Source organism: Ursus maritimus, unplaced genomic scaffold, assembly GCF_017311325.1.
Source record: "Ursus maritimus isolate PB19 unplaced genomic scaffold, ASM1731132v1 scaffold_12, whole genome shotgun sequence".
Classification (NCBI taxonomy): domain Eukaryota; kingdom Metazoa; phylum Chordata; class Mammalia; order Carnivora; family Ursidae; genus Ursus; species Ursus maritimus.
In genome coordinates this window covers 26,737,494-26,755,893 of record NW_024423564.1, presented here as the reverse complement: position 1 = coordinate 26,755,893, position 18,400 = coordinate 26,737,494, and the positions used below count along the sequence as shown (strand labels likewise).

The following is an 18,400-nucleotide window of genomic DNA, read 5'->3' as shown; positions in this document are numbered from 1 at the left end:
TATGAGATGGTGACTGTATTGAAAAGGAGGGTTGGGGCGCCTGGGTGGCTCAGTCAGATAAGCAAGCATCTGCCTTCTGCTCAGGTCATGATCTTGGGGTCCTGGGATCGAGCCCCAAATTGAGCCCTACATCAGGCTCCATGGTCAGCGGGGAGCCTGCTTCTCCCTCTGCCCCTACCCCCCCACTTGTGGGTGTGCGCACTCACTCTCTCTTTCAAATAAAATCTTAAAAAAAGAAAAGAAAAGAAAAAAGAAGAGAAAAGAAAAGAAGGGTCAGGGTGCTATAGGAATATATAAGAGGGGAGTTTTTAGTCTGGGGTTGGGGTGGGACAGTCAGGGACCATCTCCCTAAAGACAGAACATTTCAGCTGAAACCTAGAGAAGGAGGAAGTCCAGAGTGAGAGGTAGGGGTGTGTGTGTGTGAGAGAGAGAGAGACAGGGCTGGGGTCCCAGTTCACGCTGAGCAGGTGCAGGAGCCAAACCTCCACAGGGAAAGAGACAATGTGCCAGGCGGGAGGACCACGTGCAGAACATGCAGCCAGGAGGAAAACAGACTGCAGAGTCAGGTAGGAAAACATCAGGGAACACGTGGAAAGGCCACGTTCAGGGCCAGCTCCGGAAAGGGAGGGTCTCCATTGTTTTTTGTATTCCTGGGGCCCCACAGAGTAACAGGTGCTCCAGAAGTGTTTATTAAATAAAGGAAAACACTTTAACTAGAGAAACACAATTTAAACGGGACGTGGAGATATGACAAGTGAAACAAAACCACCGCTCAAGGCTGGCTGTGCTACCATGAGAGCCATTTCGACCTTCCGCTGGGAGCCCAGGAAGCACCGCATCCGTCTGACTGACGCAAGGACGTTTGTAATGAGCCCATATGGCAGGATTTGATTGGGTCAGATTTCGCAAGACAAGTGTGCCCGGGATCCAAAGCACACTGGAGCTCTCTGGAGCCAGTTGGGGGGAACCTAAGTGACATCTGCCAGGCTGGGACGTGACGCAGCAGGGAAGTCTGGCACACAGAGACCCAGCCAGGGGCTGTCTTGATGCTACTCATCAGAGAGGGGCTTCCTCTGCTACTCCCTGCGGTCTTGGGGACTTCAGAGAATCAAAGCATTTCAGAGCCAAGGAGGACTCTGGGGGTCCTCTGGTCGGCCCCTCGTTTTATAGATGAGAACACTGAAGCCAGAGAGGTTGAGCGACTTACACTCCAGGCTGGCTCTGAGCCTCTTATAAGCACATCTAAAGGGAAGAAAGGGAGAGAGGAGAGTGGGGTTGGGGGGCAGAAGAGTGACTAGGAAACACTGTCTTATAACACGCTCCTACCCTGAGCAAAGGCGACTTGTCGAACGGCAGTAAGAGAACCCAGTGTTCATCTTTCAGCGAGAAGCTCAGCTCTGGGAGGAGAGTGTCCGCCGCCTAGATCCAGGATGCCATTGGCTGTAGATGGGACCACACATCCTTCTACTTAAGGCTGTTCCATCCTTAGCCAGGAGGTAGGAGCTGGGATCTGGAACAAAATAGCCAAGGTTTGTCTGAGTCCTCACACTTGTATTACCTCCCATATCTCTTGTCTCTCCTTCCTTCTACTAGGAGAACTCCTGAGTTTTAGCTGGCACGTGACTGCCTGGAATAAAGACTGCATTTCCCAGCTCCTTGTCGCTGAGCTGCCTCTGTGACTAAGTTCTCATCAATGGCACGTAAGCAGAGGGATCAGGTGCAGTCTCGGAAAGTCAACTGAAAGCAGTGGTTCTCCAGCTGGAGAGACTGTGCCCCCAGGGGACATTTGGCAATGTCTGGTGACACTTGTGTTTGTCCCACCTGAGAAGGAGGAAGTTAACACTGGCATCTCACGGGTAGAGGCCAACGATGCCGCTAAACATCCCACAATGCACAGGATAGCCCCTCCAATAATGAAATATCTGACCCAAAATGCCAGTAGTACCAAGACTGAGAAACCCCATCTCAAAGGGACAGGTCAGGCTCATCTCATTCCTTCCCCGGTACCCCTGACTGAACTGTAGATGTGAAGGCCAGAGTCTGAACTGCCACCTTTGACCATGAGGTGGAAGTCACATGTTGAGGATGATAAAGCAACAAGAGAAAAGTCATCTGGATTCCTGGTGATCCCCAAACTGCCATCCCAGCTGTGGACAGCTCTCTTTATTACCTACAACCAAATCAAGTTCTAGTTCAATTAAGTCTCTGTTGCTTTGCTTTTCTGTCACTTACAGCTGAACTTAATTAATATACTTTTCCCTCTTGCTCTTTTTTCCATTCGTGTCAACTGCAGTGAGCCTCTGCTCACCTAGCCCTTGTTCCTTGTCTCTCCTCCATTTGGACTCCTCAGGTTTTGCCCCCAGATTTATGTGACAGCTATCTTCATTCATTCGCAGTTTGATCTACTTCGAATTCTGACACCTGCTCCAAGATTCATCTTATTGCAACTCTGAGACTATCAGGTCCTGCTCCTTCCAGATTCCCAGAATCAGGCTCTAACCAGTACGATGCGTCAGCCATATCATTTGGGTTCTAAACATTTCTTTGTAACCCTGTTTTCAACATGGAGCCACATTCTCCCAGACTAGGCGCTATCTGTAATGATCAGTGTAGTATGTGTGTCAGCCCAGCTGAATGGAGGCTTGACCAATGGGAATGGACCCTGGCCCTTACTCCACACAGGCACTACCAGTGGGGTATCAGCCCTGGGCATATTGCACTGGAAGAATTCATCCATCATCCAAGCATCCATTTGTTGAACACCTACATGAGTCATGTTCAAGGCGCTAGCACGGAATCTGCCATGACAATACCCCGGAGGCCTTTGTATTTATCATTATTGTTTACCACAGGCTTAAAAATGACAAACCCTTAGCAACCAAGTAGGATTACCCAGAAAAACAGAGGGGAAGAGCTGCCCTTCTTTTTATATCATTTGTGCCTCCTCTTTGCTAGTGTTGAAGAACTTGGTATTTATTAGCCCTTTCCTTTCTGGGAATTTCAAGTCTGCTACTGGAGAGCTGAGAATGACTCCACAACTATACAAATGAATCCACAGTTTTATAATCACAGTGTCAGGGATCCAAGAGTAAATCATTTGTATTCAAGAGCAAATATTCCAGAACAAAGAGGGGAACTCAGCCAGCATATTTGCTACTACTTGAGACTGTCTACTTTAGACATCTTGAGAATATAATAAAATGCATAGAATGAATCATTTCTAGGGGAAAGTGTGCAAGGACCAAAGAATAGTAAAACAAGGAACATCCCAGTGGACCTCCGTGTCCTTCAGATGAACTGGGAGATATAATGAATCTAGTCCCAAATTTCTGAGTCGACTGCAAATCTGATGTGAGGGTGGAAACTTCCAGCTCAGTCAAAGTAATTTAGTGTGAGAAGAAGAAAAGTGAATCATTTCAACTGTCTTCCTTTTCAGAGTCTTTGTTGATTGAAGTAGAGGAGCAAGAATATAGCTGTCATGTTAAAAAGTGGCAGGAACTAATGTTATAGATGCCGGGGAGACCAACTTCCAAGATAGACCCCCAATATTCCTACCTCCTGGTATTCACACTACTGTGTCGTCTCCTACCACACTGTATTAGAGTTGGTCTGTGTGACCAATAGAATACAATAGAAGTGACGGTCAGGATTGACCTGAGGCCAGGTCATAAAAGACATGTGGTTTCTGCCTTGCTCTCTCTCTCCCTTAGATTACTCCCTCTGGGGGATGCAGCCTGTGTAGAGGTCAAGGATCTGAGGCCTGCTGCCACCAGCCATGGGAGTGGGTCATCTTGGAAGCAGATCCTCCAGCCCCAGTCAAACCTTCAGATAATCACAACCCTAAACAACCTCACAAGAGACCCTGAGTGTGAACCACTCAGCATATGCTCCCTGACCCACAGAAACTGTGAGGTAATAAAATTCTTATTGTTTTATGCTGCTAAGGGCTGGGGTGATATGTTAATGCAGCAAAAGACAACTATTATATCCCTTACTGTCATGTCAGTGCATGTTAGAAACTCAGTTAATTCCCACGACAATCTTGTAAAACAGAAATTATTTTCTCCATTTTTGAGGTGTGAAAATTCAGAGAGGTAATTTCCCAGGGTCATAAACTGCCTCAAAGCCCGCTAAACCATGCTGCCTCACTCAGTCACACTTCTCAGAATTTCTCCCTCCCCCTCTCACTGACCTCCAGAGATGAGCCAGGCTGTCCTACCAAGCGAGGTCTCAGGTTTAATGATGAGATTATACCATCACAGGGTGGGGGTGGGTGAGGATTTGAAAACTACCCCTGCCTACAAAAATTTATTCTTACACACCCTGTGAAGCAATTTTGAGAACTTGGTGGAGACAAGGTGAAGTAAATGGCATTTTAAAGCAATGAAAATTGGGCTCCTGAGTGCCTCAATCAGTTAAGTGTTTGACTCTTGGTTTCGGCTCAAGTCATGATCTCAGGGTCATGATCTTAGGGTCATGAACTCAAGCCCCACGTTGGGCTCCACTCTCAGCAGGGAGTCTGCTTCAGATTCTCTCTCTCCTTCAGCCCTCTCCACCTCCCCCCCACCACGTGTGTGCACTCTCTTTCTCTAAAATCAATCAATCTTTACAACAATGACAAGTAAATGAAATAACTAAAAAATGGACAATGTTTCTAATTAGAATCAGAAATCTGGTGGACAAATAACAAGACCTCCACTGAGACAAAGGGTTGTTGGTGTCATTAGTGGGTCTATGACAGACACACCATGGGGAAACGGCTGAGGCCCTAAAAGCTTGGACACCTCTGGCTGGAGGGATTTCCTTCTCAACTCATCTTGAGGGCCCAGGTGCTGTCCTGAAGGACCTGAGGTCCTAAGCCCTGTCCCTCCATCTAACTCAGGAGAAAGGCAGCCTGGAGGGATTTTTCTGCCTGTTCGAGAAGGGACCCGACCTAGGTTCTGCAGGACATCATTAGCAATGTATCTTTTCTTCCTCAATTCCCCACACTGTGGGAAGTAAAAGGGCATAATTTCCTTTGCGCTAATGTTTTGGGCCAATAAATCAGATTGATTCTGAGTTTTGTTTTGTTTCGTTTTTAAGATTTTATTTTTAAGTAATCTCTATACCCCACATGGAGCCCAAATCACAACCCCAGAATCAAGAGTCATGCTCCACCGACGGAGCCAGCCGGGCACCCCAATTCTGAGCTTTTTGATGTAGCTTTGAGATCTGCTCAAGGATTCAAATTAATGCCGAGATAAGGGAAGCCATGAAGTGGACTAACAAGAGTGTGAACGCCTAAATCCCAAGCTAGCGCTTCTCAAATTTTAATGCAAATGAATCACTTGACAGACCTTATTAAAATGCAGATTCCAGCTCAGTGCACTCCAGTTCAGCCTCTCCCTGCACCCCCAACTCCCCCACACATACCCCAAGCCATGAATTGCACCCTGTGAGCTCTATTTCCCTCCCTGAAAAAACCCGACACTCCACCCTCCCTGAAGGAAAAAAAAAAAAAGAAAGAAAACTACAGATTCTGAATCCAGCAGGTCTGGTCTGGGGAAGGTCCCAGAGCCTGCATGTTTGTCCAGCTCACGGGCTCTGCTGATGCTCCTGGGCCACAGTCACTGCTGTAGTAGGAATGGGCAGAAAGCATTTGTTCTTAAACTTGGCTACATATGAGAATTGACAGATGCCCGGGCCCCGGCCCCAGAAACTCTGCTTTCCTTGGTCTCAGGAGCATCCTGGGCATCGGATTCTAGCATGTGGCAGGATTTCAGGACCCCTGGTCTAACAAGCCTGGCTCCAGTTGCTGGTTCCCTCCTGATTCCTTTCCAAGGAGCAGTGGCTGCAGCGCAGAATAACTGTGATTCTGGGGACAGGGCTTGACCCAGTCCTGCTGCTCTCCTCATGTTTGCCTTCCCATCCGGACAGGGGCAATGCCCCTTGCAGAGTTGTTGTAAGGATGAGGCCCGTCCGCATACACATGGAGACCTCAGAATGGGGCCTGGCATGATTTATCACTTCATTATTACGCTCAACTGCTGAAGGATTAAAATTAGTTAAACTTTAGTAGATGGTTTTCCATTGTTGTGCCCAGGAGTGGGGAAATGCCTTTGTTTGTTGAGAACTTGGAAGGAAGAGATGGGGGGAGGTTCAAGACCTGCTCCCCCAAACTGGGTCACTGAAAGCAGAATTAGGACACTGCAGGACAACTCCTACTTCCACACGGTTGTTCTGGAAGCATTTATGGAGTGCCCACTGTGTACAGGGCATTGTGCTAATGATGAGGGAACAGAAGGCAGGCCGAAGACAAAGCCTAAGCTGACACCCTGCAACCTCCCCTTACCCCCACTCTTGGGTGGGACATCTGTGACATTCTTCCAGGAAGCCCCCACCCATCTTAATGCTAATGCCTCGCTAGAGGGAAAAACAAGTATAACTTGACAATGGCAAGGTGTCCTGTGATTCTTCTAAATTTAACATATGAAAGTACTTTCTCAACCTCCCTTTTTCCTTACCTCCCCCAATCCCAAAGTATATAATCAGCCTCCCCTCACCACCCGGGGCGGCAGGTCTCTCTGCACGCGGGTCCTGTCCTCGTGCTTTAATAAACCACCATTTTGCACCAAAGACGCCTCAAGAGTTCTTTCTTGGTCGTTGGCTCCGGATTCCAACCTGCCGAACCTCACCAATATTCCAAAACCACATCATACGGTGCCCAAACATGGGCTTTGAGTCTTTACATCTGGACTCTGAGCTTTGGTGCAAAATTGGTGAGTAGTTTCTCTATGCTTCCTTTACTCTCATTCCAGGGGCTCTTCAAGGAGTACGGTCTTACGGGAACACTTACATATCGATTGCTCAGGCTGCAATCCTCTAGCCCGTGGCTACTCTATGGGGAGGAGAAAGTCGGCCTTCTGGCTGGAAGTGAGTACCCTGGCCGGGATGGTAATAAGGCCCAGAAACCTGATGCCCTCTCTTTATTCCTGTCCTTACACAAAGTCATCTGTCTTGGGCACGGGACAGCCACCTAAGTGACTAGCACGGCTGCCAATCCTAAGACCCTTGTGTGAGATTTCTTCCTGATTGATCTAATGTGATCCCCTCCACATCCCCAGTCTAGCCACTTCTGCGGGACCTCCACTCGGAGCCAGCTGAACAGTACCCGATGGAATTACAACCCAACCGGGGACCGTTTCCTAGGGAAGCTGGCTGTAAGGACCATGTGTGTTGGAATGTCGCTTAGACCATGATGGATTTCTATCTTTACTAGTTTTCCATCAATGTCCTCTACTAACTATTAAATCTATAAAATTTGGTAATTTTCCCTTGCAGAACTTTTCTAGTGTTCTCCATGGGTTTAAAACGGCAGGTTCTTCAAGGATGGGAGCTTCTTTAGTCCCCAAGGATTCTCTCTTGGGATGCCTTTTAACCCACTGGAAACAAATTCGGATTGCAAAACTTAGGAAAGTACCGATCTCCTGTAACACTGTATGGCCTCAGTGGGATCCATCGTTAGGTGTCTTCTGGGGCAAATGGACCTAAGGTACCTTCATTGCGTGTACCTAGGCCTTCGTTGCTCTACACCAGCACCTCGGTGGCCTCTTGCAGAACACATTTGGCTAGTAAACTCCCCTGACATTGGATGGTAGTTATTTAAGTAGGCCTCCTCCTGGTAGGTTGCTGGAGGAAACACAGGCCACCCCAAAGGGGACTCTTGACTCTCTTCTCTTTCACTGCTTCTTCTAATGGATGTGGGGGCTTCTCCCTCACTCGCTTCCCAGGTTAATGGCTATAACTGGGGCCATCTGCGGTTAGTCTGCACCAGGACGGGGACTTTGAATATTCATTCCCAAGCAGCTGCTGAAACTCCTTTGTTTCGGGAAATTCCCTGTCTTCTCTGGCCGGACATGGACTGCCTATTCCCCCTTGTTAGCGGGAAAACACGGCGTCTGCTCCTCTGTTGGAGCTGATGAGCTCAAAAACCGGAAACCCCTTCTCTGCCCTCTGGTGGCACTTTGTCTCCTCTGTCTCCCCCTCCTCCTTCCTTCTGCACCACCTGGGGTGCGGCCTGCACAACTGGCTTCTGTACCATCCTCGGTGCCTCAGGCACCATGGCTCCTCCTCCTCCTCTCACTGTCCAGGAGCAAGAAGAGCACCCCGTGGACTTAACACCAACCACTCCAGATTCCCCACCAGTGTCTCAGGTAAAAACTGACAATGGGGAGGATCCAGGCGGAACATAATTCAGTATCTAAGTTGGTCAGTTTAATTAAAATAGACATGTCTTTAAAGTTATCAGCACTAAACGTGAAACTCTTTTTCTGTTGAGGTTTACTGAAGGTCAAACTTGTGTTATCTCTCTTGCGAGTTGTTAGTAAAAAGATGACTAAAATGATGGTTAATTGTCTCAGAGTTCTCGTGGATAATTGTTAAAACAGCTTTCAAAGTCTTTGGTAACCTGAATCCTTAAAGTTTTGCTTGGGTGATAACTGGGACATCTAGGTCTTTTCCAAATGGGATACAGTGTTGAGTCAATGATTACTGGATGTAGGTGTGTGCTTTTGACTACTTACTGCAAAGAAACTAAGGATATTTAAATCTGTTGGTAAACATGTTTTGTGCTTAATTGATTCATAAATTTGCCATCTAAAGGCTTTGGTTTAACAGTTCACAGTTGGTTACTACTTAATCTTCTCTGGAGACTAAGGTTTCCAAAGAATGCAGATTTCTACTAAATGTAATGAAGACTGATGGAAATAAGAGAAGCAACTCAATGTAGAAAAGTAGATTTTTGTTGAAGGTAAAAGAAAGTAATTTTGTTCTAAATAAGATGGTTGTTTGGAAAGATGGCATGGAATAAAATCTGAATGCAAAATAAGGTTGTAGACGTTTGTGAAGGGAAATCCTTGGAAAGGAATTTTAGGTGTGGTCGGGACGGACTAAGATTGAAATGAATGGATTTTTGAAGTACAGTGGTATAAGATACATAAGTTTGCTTCTGTTCAAAAAGACAAAGTTTTCTTGAATTAATTTATCTGCTCTTAAAAAGAAATGTAAACAGTTGTTTTCTTTGTCCAGAAAACCAGTTTCTATGTTTTGTCATTATCAGGTCTTTGATCACTTGGTTAAGACTTCTCAGTATTAAAGGAGCTAAGTTCTGCTAACAACTGTAGAACCCTACATATTTGCCTTTCAAATATTATTGTCACGTTGGTGAAATAAAAATAGAGTTTTGTAATCTGTAGTCCTATTCAGGCATGTATGTGCTTTAAACTTTTCTAAGGTTATAACAAACTTCCCAAGATTTAAATTGTAAGTGAAGTCTAACTCATTAGGCCTTTTTCTTTGGTGTGCTAAGTTACTTGGGAAGTACTGTTAAACAAATGATAAGCCTTGGGTTACCTTTGGGTAAATGCTGTGACTATTCTAGAGATAATGTGCGATTCCTGAAAGTTTAATGTTCTAGTATAAGGTCGTCATCACTCGATATTCTGGCTGTCGCAGTGTTATGGGTCACAGAAATAACATGATTTCCTTGCCAGCTGTATCTCTAACCACGTCCATTCTGAGTTTTTGTCATTTATAATTGTTCTTATTCTCTGGTAAAATGAGTTTCATCTTCAAGGAGATTCATATAAATTACTTTTAGACTTTATAGAATCCTAAAACTGAAATGGGTAAGAATTTCTAGAACTAACTAAAGCTGCATTCAGACTTAACAAGAATTAGTAACATGGGACTAAATGAACTAAAAGATACGGTGTTGTGACTTGTTTGAAACATTGCTTGTTCTCTAATGTTTGCTCTTCCAGATCGAGGAAACTTTCCCTTAAGACATCAGTGATACAGAGAAATAATAATAAGAAAGCTAATTAAAGCATTTAACTTTTCTCTCTACTTGAAACCTCTGAAATTAAAAAGGTCTCAGTAAGTATTCTTTCTTCCATGGCAATCATAATCATTTGCGTAAGTTCATTAAGAATCTATGCTCCTTGTAACAGGACACCATTGGAAACATTGGTTATTTTACCCAGGCTTTGACTGGAATGTCATATTTAGGAGACATGCATAGACTCAGATATGACCAAACAGCTTTAAGGAACTAAGGTTGACTTTATGAAACCTGGAGCCATAAAGCGCTTTGGAACTGTTGGCCTGACTCTTTGGTTACAGAGTTTCAGCAGCCTCACCAGGTGAGTAAAGAATGTCACTTCCTGGCAGGCGCAGGAACCTCAAGATATATGTGGGACCTTGTGAAGAGGAATCCGCCCAAATCTACAGGTATTGCAGGCACGTCTGATGCCAAGTGCTTGGCTTGGCTTCTGGCCTGGAGAGGCTACTAAAAGTTCAACCTGGAGATTCCTTTTATTTTTTATATTTTTTAAAGATTTTATTTATTTATGTGACAGAGAGACAGCCAGCGAGAGAGGGAACACAGCAGGGGAGTGAGAGAGGAAGAAGCAGGCTCCCAGCGGAGGAGCCCGATGTGGGACTCGATCCCAGAACGATCCCAGAACGATCGGATCACGCCCTGAGCCAAAGGCAGACGCTTTAACGACTGCGCTACCCAGGCGCCCTGCAAATCTACAGGTATTGCAGGCACGTCTGATGCCAAGTGCTTGGCTTGGCTTCTGGCCTGGAGAGGCTACTAAAAGTTCAACCTGGAGATTCCTTTTATTTTTTATATTTTTTAAAGATTTTATTTATTTATGTGACAGAGAGACAGCCAGCGAGAGAGGGAACACAGCAGGGGAGTGAGAGAGGAAGAAGCAGGCTCCCAGCGGAGGAGCCCGATGTGGGACTCGATCCCAGAACGATCCCAGAACGATCCCAGAACGATCCCAGAACGCCGGGATCACGCCCTGAGCCAAAGGCAGACGCTTTAACGACTGCGCTACCCAGGCGCCCTGGAGATTCCTTTTAAATAAAGCTCCAGAAAAGCAGATTCTAAAAGATCTATGTGATCAATCCTATTCTTGCTGAGCTTATGTAAATAGTTGGGCCAAGTTTGTTAAAACTGGACTCGCTTTTCAAATAATTTCGTCCTGATTTGGCTATCTCTGGAAATGAAGGTTACTTTAGAGAGAAAAATTATGTTTAAATAACCCATCTTTTTGGATGTTAAATTCTAGACCTGATTGTCCTTAAATGTTTGCTTAAGCTAGACTACTTGAGGTAAACTTCAGAGAAATAGCTTTTTCTATTTATACACAGTGGCTCACATATAGATCATCTTCGTGCTTTTTATTCTGTGGGGCTAATAACAGACCCCATGGGCAAATAATTAATTATTTGAACAACTGAGAAATGGGATAGATTCCCCAACAATTGCATAACTTGACTATCACCCTGACCAATTCTATGTGGCTGGGTTGATGAAATTGGTCCTTAAAAGCCAGAGCATACCCCACTCTATAGGGTTACCTATGGGCTTGTGGAGTAACGGATGACCCCACTTTCCTTGTGATTGGATTGGCTGATGACTTGGGGATGCCCTTATCTCTTAACAAGTCTTCCCCATTTGCCATTATTAATTGATACTTTTAAGATACTAAGGCTAGACCTCAAAGAGGGCTTCTTAATGGTTTCATCCCGTGTAGTTACATTTACCCTAGAAGCCACCTCCATGGATGTACAATTACAAGGAGAGGCTTTAGCCAAGCATACAATAGCCCTTTGGGTAAAAGGAGCCTCGGAGCTCACTATGGGACAGTCTCTGACTGTAATGACTTCACATCGGGTCCAAGACCAGAAGCCACCAATGGATGATGGGAAGCCGACTTATTAAATACCAGGCTACACTTATAGATATGCCTGAAATTATACTTGAAACCTGTCAGACTTTAAACCTAGCTACTCTTATGCCTGGACCTGACCATTGTACTTCTATAGAGCATAACTGTTCAGAGGTTATTGATCTTGCTTATTCTAGGTGACCAGATTTAAGATGCCCTTATTGAAAATACAAATTGACGGTTGGTTTACTAATGGCAATGGTTTCATGGAAAAGGGAATAAAGAAAAAAAAAACTGGGTATGCTGTAGTGTGCACTCGTGCTTTGCAATTGGCAAAAGCCTTAAATATAGTGACTCCAAATATTCCTTTCTAGTCTTAACGTGCCCATCGAGCATTTTGAAGAAAAGGGGATTATTATCAAGCCATAACTCTTATCAAATACGGGCCTGAAATTATTGCACGTATGGCCCTCAAACTGAGTAGCCCTTGAAATCCTGACTGCAGTTCAAGGAGGCCCAGTATTATATGAATGGCTCCTGGCTAGGACCCAATGGCTATGCGACTCTAACCCGTATCCATAACTTCCCCTTTGCTGGGTAAGCCACTGTACTCTGGGTTTTGCTGGATGCACGGGTGCGTTATTAAAACCATTACCAACCCAGCCAGCCTTCCAAATTTAAAACCATGGTGGACATGTTCTGTGTCTCATTGGTATGACCACCTAGCATCTATCTTTGTTACCTGAGACTGGAGAATGTTTGGCACATGGAAACTCTTTAAGTACATGGTCAAAGCCCTAAATGACACTCAGAATAAATAGCATTTCTCTATTAAATACTAAGTAATACAAATATGTAAAGCAGCTTTACAAAACAGAATGGCATTAGATGTTTTAACTGTTGCACAAAGCTCTGTATACATTCCAGATTACCACGAAAATACTTCTGGGTTTCTACCTGACAGGAATGCTCAAATTGATGCTTTAAATGATCTCTTTCCTTTAGTGATTGCTTTAAACTCCTGGACTGGAAGAAAATTATCAAAGATCAACTATCAAAGATCTTTTATTCTGACTTTTTCTGATATTAACCTTATTTTGCTGTCATTTCCTGTGTCTCCCTGCCTCGTGTCAAGACTCCCTCACTGCCATAACTTCCAGCTAACAGACGATTTTTCTACGCAAGGACGTTCATATATGTTGACCCGCGTTGGATTCACCTGCCTCCCCTTTCATAACTCCCCTGTACGTTCCCCAACTGACCAATATTAACCCATAGGTAGGGACATCTCTACGCCCCTATTCAGCAAGAAGACATTACAAAAGATGAGACCTTCCACCTTCAACGACCTTAAAGATTTAAGGGTCAAAATTGTTCGGGGGCGGGGGGGGGGGGAATGATGAGGGACCAGAAGGGTAGCTGAAGACAAAGCATAAGCTGACACCCTGCAACCTCCCCCCACTCCACCCCCCACTCCTGGGTGGGACATGTGTGACATTCTTCCAGGAAGCCCCCAGCCATCTTAATGCTAATGCCTTGCTAGAGGAAAAACAACCTTGACAATGGCAAGGCCTCTCTGTCCTGTGAGTTTTCTTTAACACATGAAAGTACTTTCTAAACCTCCCTTTTTCCTTACCTCCCCCAACCTCCTAGTATATAATCAGCCACCCCTCACAACCCGGGGCAGTGGGTCTTTCTGCCCACGAGTCCTGTCCCTGTGCTTTAATAAACCACCATTTTGCATCAGAGACGCCTCAAGAATTCTTTCTTGGTCCTCGGCCCTGGACTCCACCCCACCAAACCTCACCTATATAACAAAACCACATCACCCCCAACCCTGGAGTCCCCCCACCCTCCACCCCAGACAGAAGAATGTATAGGAATGTTCTTGAAGTGATGTGGGCTGACAGATTGAAGCCCTACAGCCTCACATTTGAAGCACTTCAGAGTCTTTTCCCCACTGACTCAGAAGTCTCTCCTGCCAGGTCAAGCCCATTTCCTGCACCCATCCATGCTCTCCTGTCTGACTTCGCTCAAGATTGCACGGTACATGGGAGACAGGATGCCATCTGTTGTCTTCACCAGTGTCTCTCGTCCCCAGAGACCAGTGCAGTGCCCAGCCCAAGACTGATCAGGCTTGGCCTTTATCCCACCATCTTGCCAGCAGATGGTGACTGCCCCCTACAGGATGGTCCTACATCCTTCCAGAGCTCTGCTGGGAAGCCTGTTTGGCCGCCCAGTCAACCCAGCCACAAGGCCCAGAACTGATGCGGCCTCCCCGCAGACACAATATACCTGCTGCTACCCCAGTTTCCCTTTGTGACGGGACCCTTTGTCTCTGCACACCAGCCTACTAGTCTGAGACTTTGAACCAGCTCTTCCCGAGCCCTCCCTTTTGGGGACTGGATCATGTTCCGTTTCTCCTCAGCTGTGATTCTTGTCCTCTCGAGAGCAGGCTGATGGCACAGAACCACAGACCTGACCGCAGGCTTCTCCGCTAGCACCTTCTGCACTAGCACCGCAGCCAAGGCCGGGTTAGCCAGACCCTTCTTCACACCATGCCCTGGATTGCTCAGCCTCCGTCGTTTTCCTAGCGCGCCCCGTCTGTCCTGCCTTCTCCCTCACATTCCCCAGGCCCTTTCCTCATGCCCGCCAGTAGCCTTGCACAGGTCGGCCCCAGGTTAGAGTGTTTTCAAATGCAGCCTTCCTCCTTCATTCCCCTTCTCCGACTGTAAGCTCTCTCCCCCCTGAAGTCCCAGACTGCCTGCACGCACTCGGAGAACTCCTGACCTTGCATCACAGTGTTCGTGTGCCTGTGATCGTTTCCGTTAGGCTGTAAACCAGGCTCAAACGTGTTTTCTTTGTATCTCAGGTAGGCCCTCAGTCACTGCTTGCTGAAGAGGTGAAGCGGCCGAGAAAAAGACCGAGCACAAATGAAATGAAGTTCGATGGTCTCCCTGACACTTGGGCCCCACCCCACTCAGCCTGCATGCCACCCCCTAAGTTAATCATTCTAAAGCACTGTCATCCAAAGCACATGCGGAAGATACTAGAAGCTCCCCATTGCCCGCAGCATTAAATCCACATTCCTCATCCTGAATCAAGTCTTCCCTGGGCGGCTTTGCCACATGTGGCTTCAATCCCACCTGTACCGCCTCGTCTCCTGACTCAACTCCTCACTCCCAACAGTACTTCTGTAAGGGCCAATTTGTCCCTCTTTTCTATCTTAATGTCTAGCTTTCTTCATCCTGGAAAATTTCATTTCCTTTCCTCCTTTCCGTCTTGCCGTCTATGTAGTTTGGTTATTGGTCTGGCTAATAACTCGGTGCTAAGATTTTTTAGGATGAGAAGGGCCATCATTTAAATGTTGAGAGATTTTTGTCTGACAAAAAAATCCTTGTTTTGGAAAACCGTGCAGTGGCACACGTGAAAACAAGAATCCACCCAAGGTTCTTGGGACAGAGCAGTGAGGAAATCATGAAGCTGAAGGTAAATGTTTGCAGTTTTCAGTCTGAGAGGCCGGGTGTTCTGTTTGGTAACATAAATGATGTCTACAGTCCAGTGGGAGCTGGGTAGGGAGATGGATAATGGGTCTTGGGTTGCAACAAATTTAGCTGATGTTGTATCTGAACTTTGGTTTGTTCCTGCAGGGTGCGGGATGTCTTCATTGGGAGTTACTTGCTAATAACAGCAAACAGTTGTTACATACTTACGATATGCAAGGCCTGAGATAAAACCTTGCAAGGATTAACTCCTATAATCCTCACAACTTTGGGATTTTTCAGATGAGGAAAAGAAGGCTCCGCGAAGTTGAGCATGTCTTGCAAGGAAGAATCCCAGCCAAGATGTGCACACCAGGAGTCTGACTCCACAATCTGTGCTCCACATCTCAGCATCTTTATTTTGTAAAAAATCTCAAGCTTTTAAAACTTCTTTTTGGGGTATGCTTATAATGAATATAGTCATACATACTTATTACTTGGGAGTGCAAACTCAAAAACCTACTGGTTGGGAGTGCCCATCACACTTCGCCATTGGCTTTCATATGCTGTATTGCATTACTTGCTTATTGCTTCATTTTCATTGGTCGTATTTCTCCCAAGGAATTTGAAGTCTCTTTGGATTGTGATTTAAACTTTCACTGTGTCTCCCACAGTAGGCTCACGTATATCCTTCTTAAATACGCATTGAGTTGAATTAAACCGATACTCCAACCTTCTCCCTCTGAGGCAAAGCAAAGCTAGTGAAAATACATAACAGCACATCGATTTCTAGACTTTCTCGGGCAGGCTGGAGCTGCTACCAAGCACTGCAAATACAACAACATAGTAACTTAAAAGTAATTCTTCTGTACAAACATGAAAAGTGTTACTGCAGACTCCCAGAGGTGTATAGTGGATTTGAACTTTAAAACCCCAAAATGAAGTTGTATTTAATTAGGGTTTTGCTGTCCAGGAAACTCAAACTGCCCCTGGGCAATCAGCCGGCTTGGCGGTGGTTATAGTGCGTGCTTTGGCTCCCTCTGCCGGCAGGAAACTTTTTTTTTTTTTTGGAGAAATTCTTAGTCCAGGTTGTATAATGGCCGCTGTTTACTGCATGTACTGCCTGAGATTAGTCTCAGGGTTAGAAAAGGTTTAGGAAAATTTACTCTTTCTCCTCCAATGACAACTAAATACATATTTTAATTCCTTTTACACGCTAATATTGCTGCCTCTGAAGCTAGGTTCACTATAAACCGCTTACTAATTGTCGCAGAACACACATAGAGCTTGTTCCACTGTCCCAGTCTTCTAAAAGTAGAACCTTGTGTGTTGGCAGGGTTTGTCACACAAGCCTCGTTTTTCCCATATTGTCTGTTAACCCTGTATCTTGGTAATGTTTTCCATGACAGGACAAGGGCGTTTTGGTCTCAACTAGTGAGAGGAATCAAATATCCAGAATTCTTAGTTTAATTCATCAAGTGGAATTAGGAACACNTCCCTAGCACGTTGTGTCTTTCCCCATACCCTCCTTCCCAGAACTTTTATATAAATTGTCACTTAGTTGCGTCAATGACTGACCATTGGAGAGTTGGCTCCAACACTCCCACGCAGAATTCCTCTGTATGGTGTTCCCACCGGGTACTGAGGCCTCTCTTCTCCTGTTCCGTCCTGTTCGCCTCCAAGGACCAGTGAAGACTGAAATGCTGCCAGTGGCTGGTAGAGCTCAACTGCAGAGTTCAATAAAGATTTGTTTATATAAAAATGATTAAAAGTCAGGGCGCCTGGGTGGCTCAGTCGTTAAGCGTCTGCCTTCGGCTCAGGGCATGATCCCGGCGTTATGGGATCGAGCCCCACATCAGGCTCCTCTGCTGGGAGCCTGCTTCTTCCTCTGCCACTCCCCCTGCTTGTGTTCCCTCTCTCGCTGGCTGTCTCTCTCTAATAAATAAATAAAATCTTAAAAAAAATGATTAAAAGTCATACTCTATTTTGTGGGCTAGTTTTGCATATGTGAGAATTCCTTGATGTATGCCAAGATGTGTTTTATTTCATAAATCTTAAGGGGGGCATAGCAATACTATACATGAAATGTTCGTTGTCAAGGAATGTTACTTATATTACAGTGGAATGAACCAGGCCTGGCAGCTATCAGGGTTCTGCCACTTACTGTTTGGAGAGGCAATCTACCATGGGTCCCCTTGCACACTCCTACCACATACGCTAAGAATTCAAGGCCCTGCTCACTTAGGCCATTTCTCAGGGTTGTGCTTGCAGTGAGCAAACTTGAGGGATGAGGGTGTCTCCCCATGGGACAAAGAGAAGGCTTGCTTACTGCTTGCTCTATAATGGCGGGTTCCCCAAGTTTAACATTCCTCTCCTGTAACGCAACCCGTTTTGTGTGCAAGTATCCATCTGGGCCCATCTGCTTCATTCCTGAGAGAATGGGGTCCGGAAAACCAACACAAACATGCTGCTGCTTTTGCTGTAACAGTCATTTCTGACCCAGTATTCTCTCACGTGCTCGGTCAGTATCCGTGAAACTGACAAGCTGACCTGTTACCCTGCAAGGAGGGTAAAATCTCAGATTCTTCACAGTTCTTGGTACTTACTAGCTGGGTGTCCCTACACAATTAATTTAACCTTTCTTAGCTGCAGTGTCCCGTCTTTATAAAAGGGACTATAGTACCTGCCTCATGGCACTGTTGTGGGGTTAGATTGAGAATGGGAAGGTCCTTACCACACTAGATTCTTCCTGGGAGCTCCCTTTCACTCTTCAGAACACTGACGGAGACCACCTTGCTTTGAAGCCTGATGATGCCAGGCAGGGACGAACGACGTGGAACACGGTGTGGGCTGTGGCTGAGCGTGGTTTGGTGCAGAAGTGGGCTCTGGACCCACCTCGAAAGCGCGCACAGCGGCAGCGCCGCAATTTCTACGTGGGCGGGGTCGGAGAGCCGCAAACTGATTGGAACGGGAAGCCAGGGATTTTGTCTGCTGCGGTTGCATAGCAACCACGCGGTATTTACTTAGATTGTTTATTTCAAGTGGCTTCGGGGCAGTGCTGAGGGGGGACTACCCGGCCACTGAAGACCCCACCCCCCACCTCATCACCCACCTGATTCCTGGCGAAGGCGCCATTCTGAGGAGCCTCGGGCTCGGCCACCGCTCGCCAGCGCCGAGAAACCCCGCGGCCGCGCT

At 46.0% G+C, this 18,400-nt stretch overlaps 1 long non-coding RNA gene across 1 annotated transcript; it reads right to left on the bottom strand.

Moving 5' to 3' along the window:
- Window positions 1–457: 457 nt before the first annotated feature.
- On the bottom strand, window positions 458–18,305 carry LOC103669362. Its single transcript, XR_570251.2, has 3 exons — window positions 17,940–18,305; window positions 16,784–16,932; window positions 458–1,510 (listed from the first exon to the last, which is right to left on the bottom strand). It is a non-coding gene; the product is annotated as an uncharacterized LOC103669362 (long non-coding RNA).
- Between the last annotated feature and the right edge of the window lie 95 nt (window positions 18,306–18,400).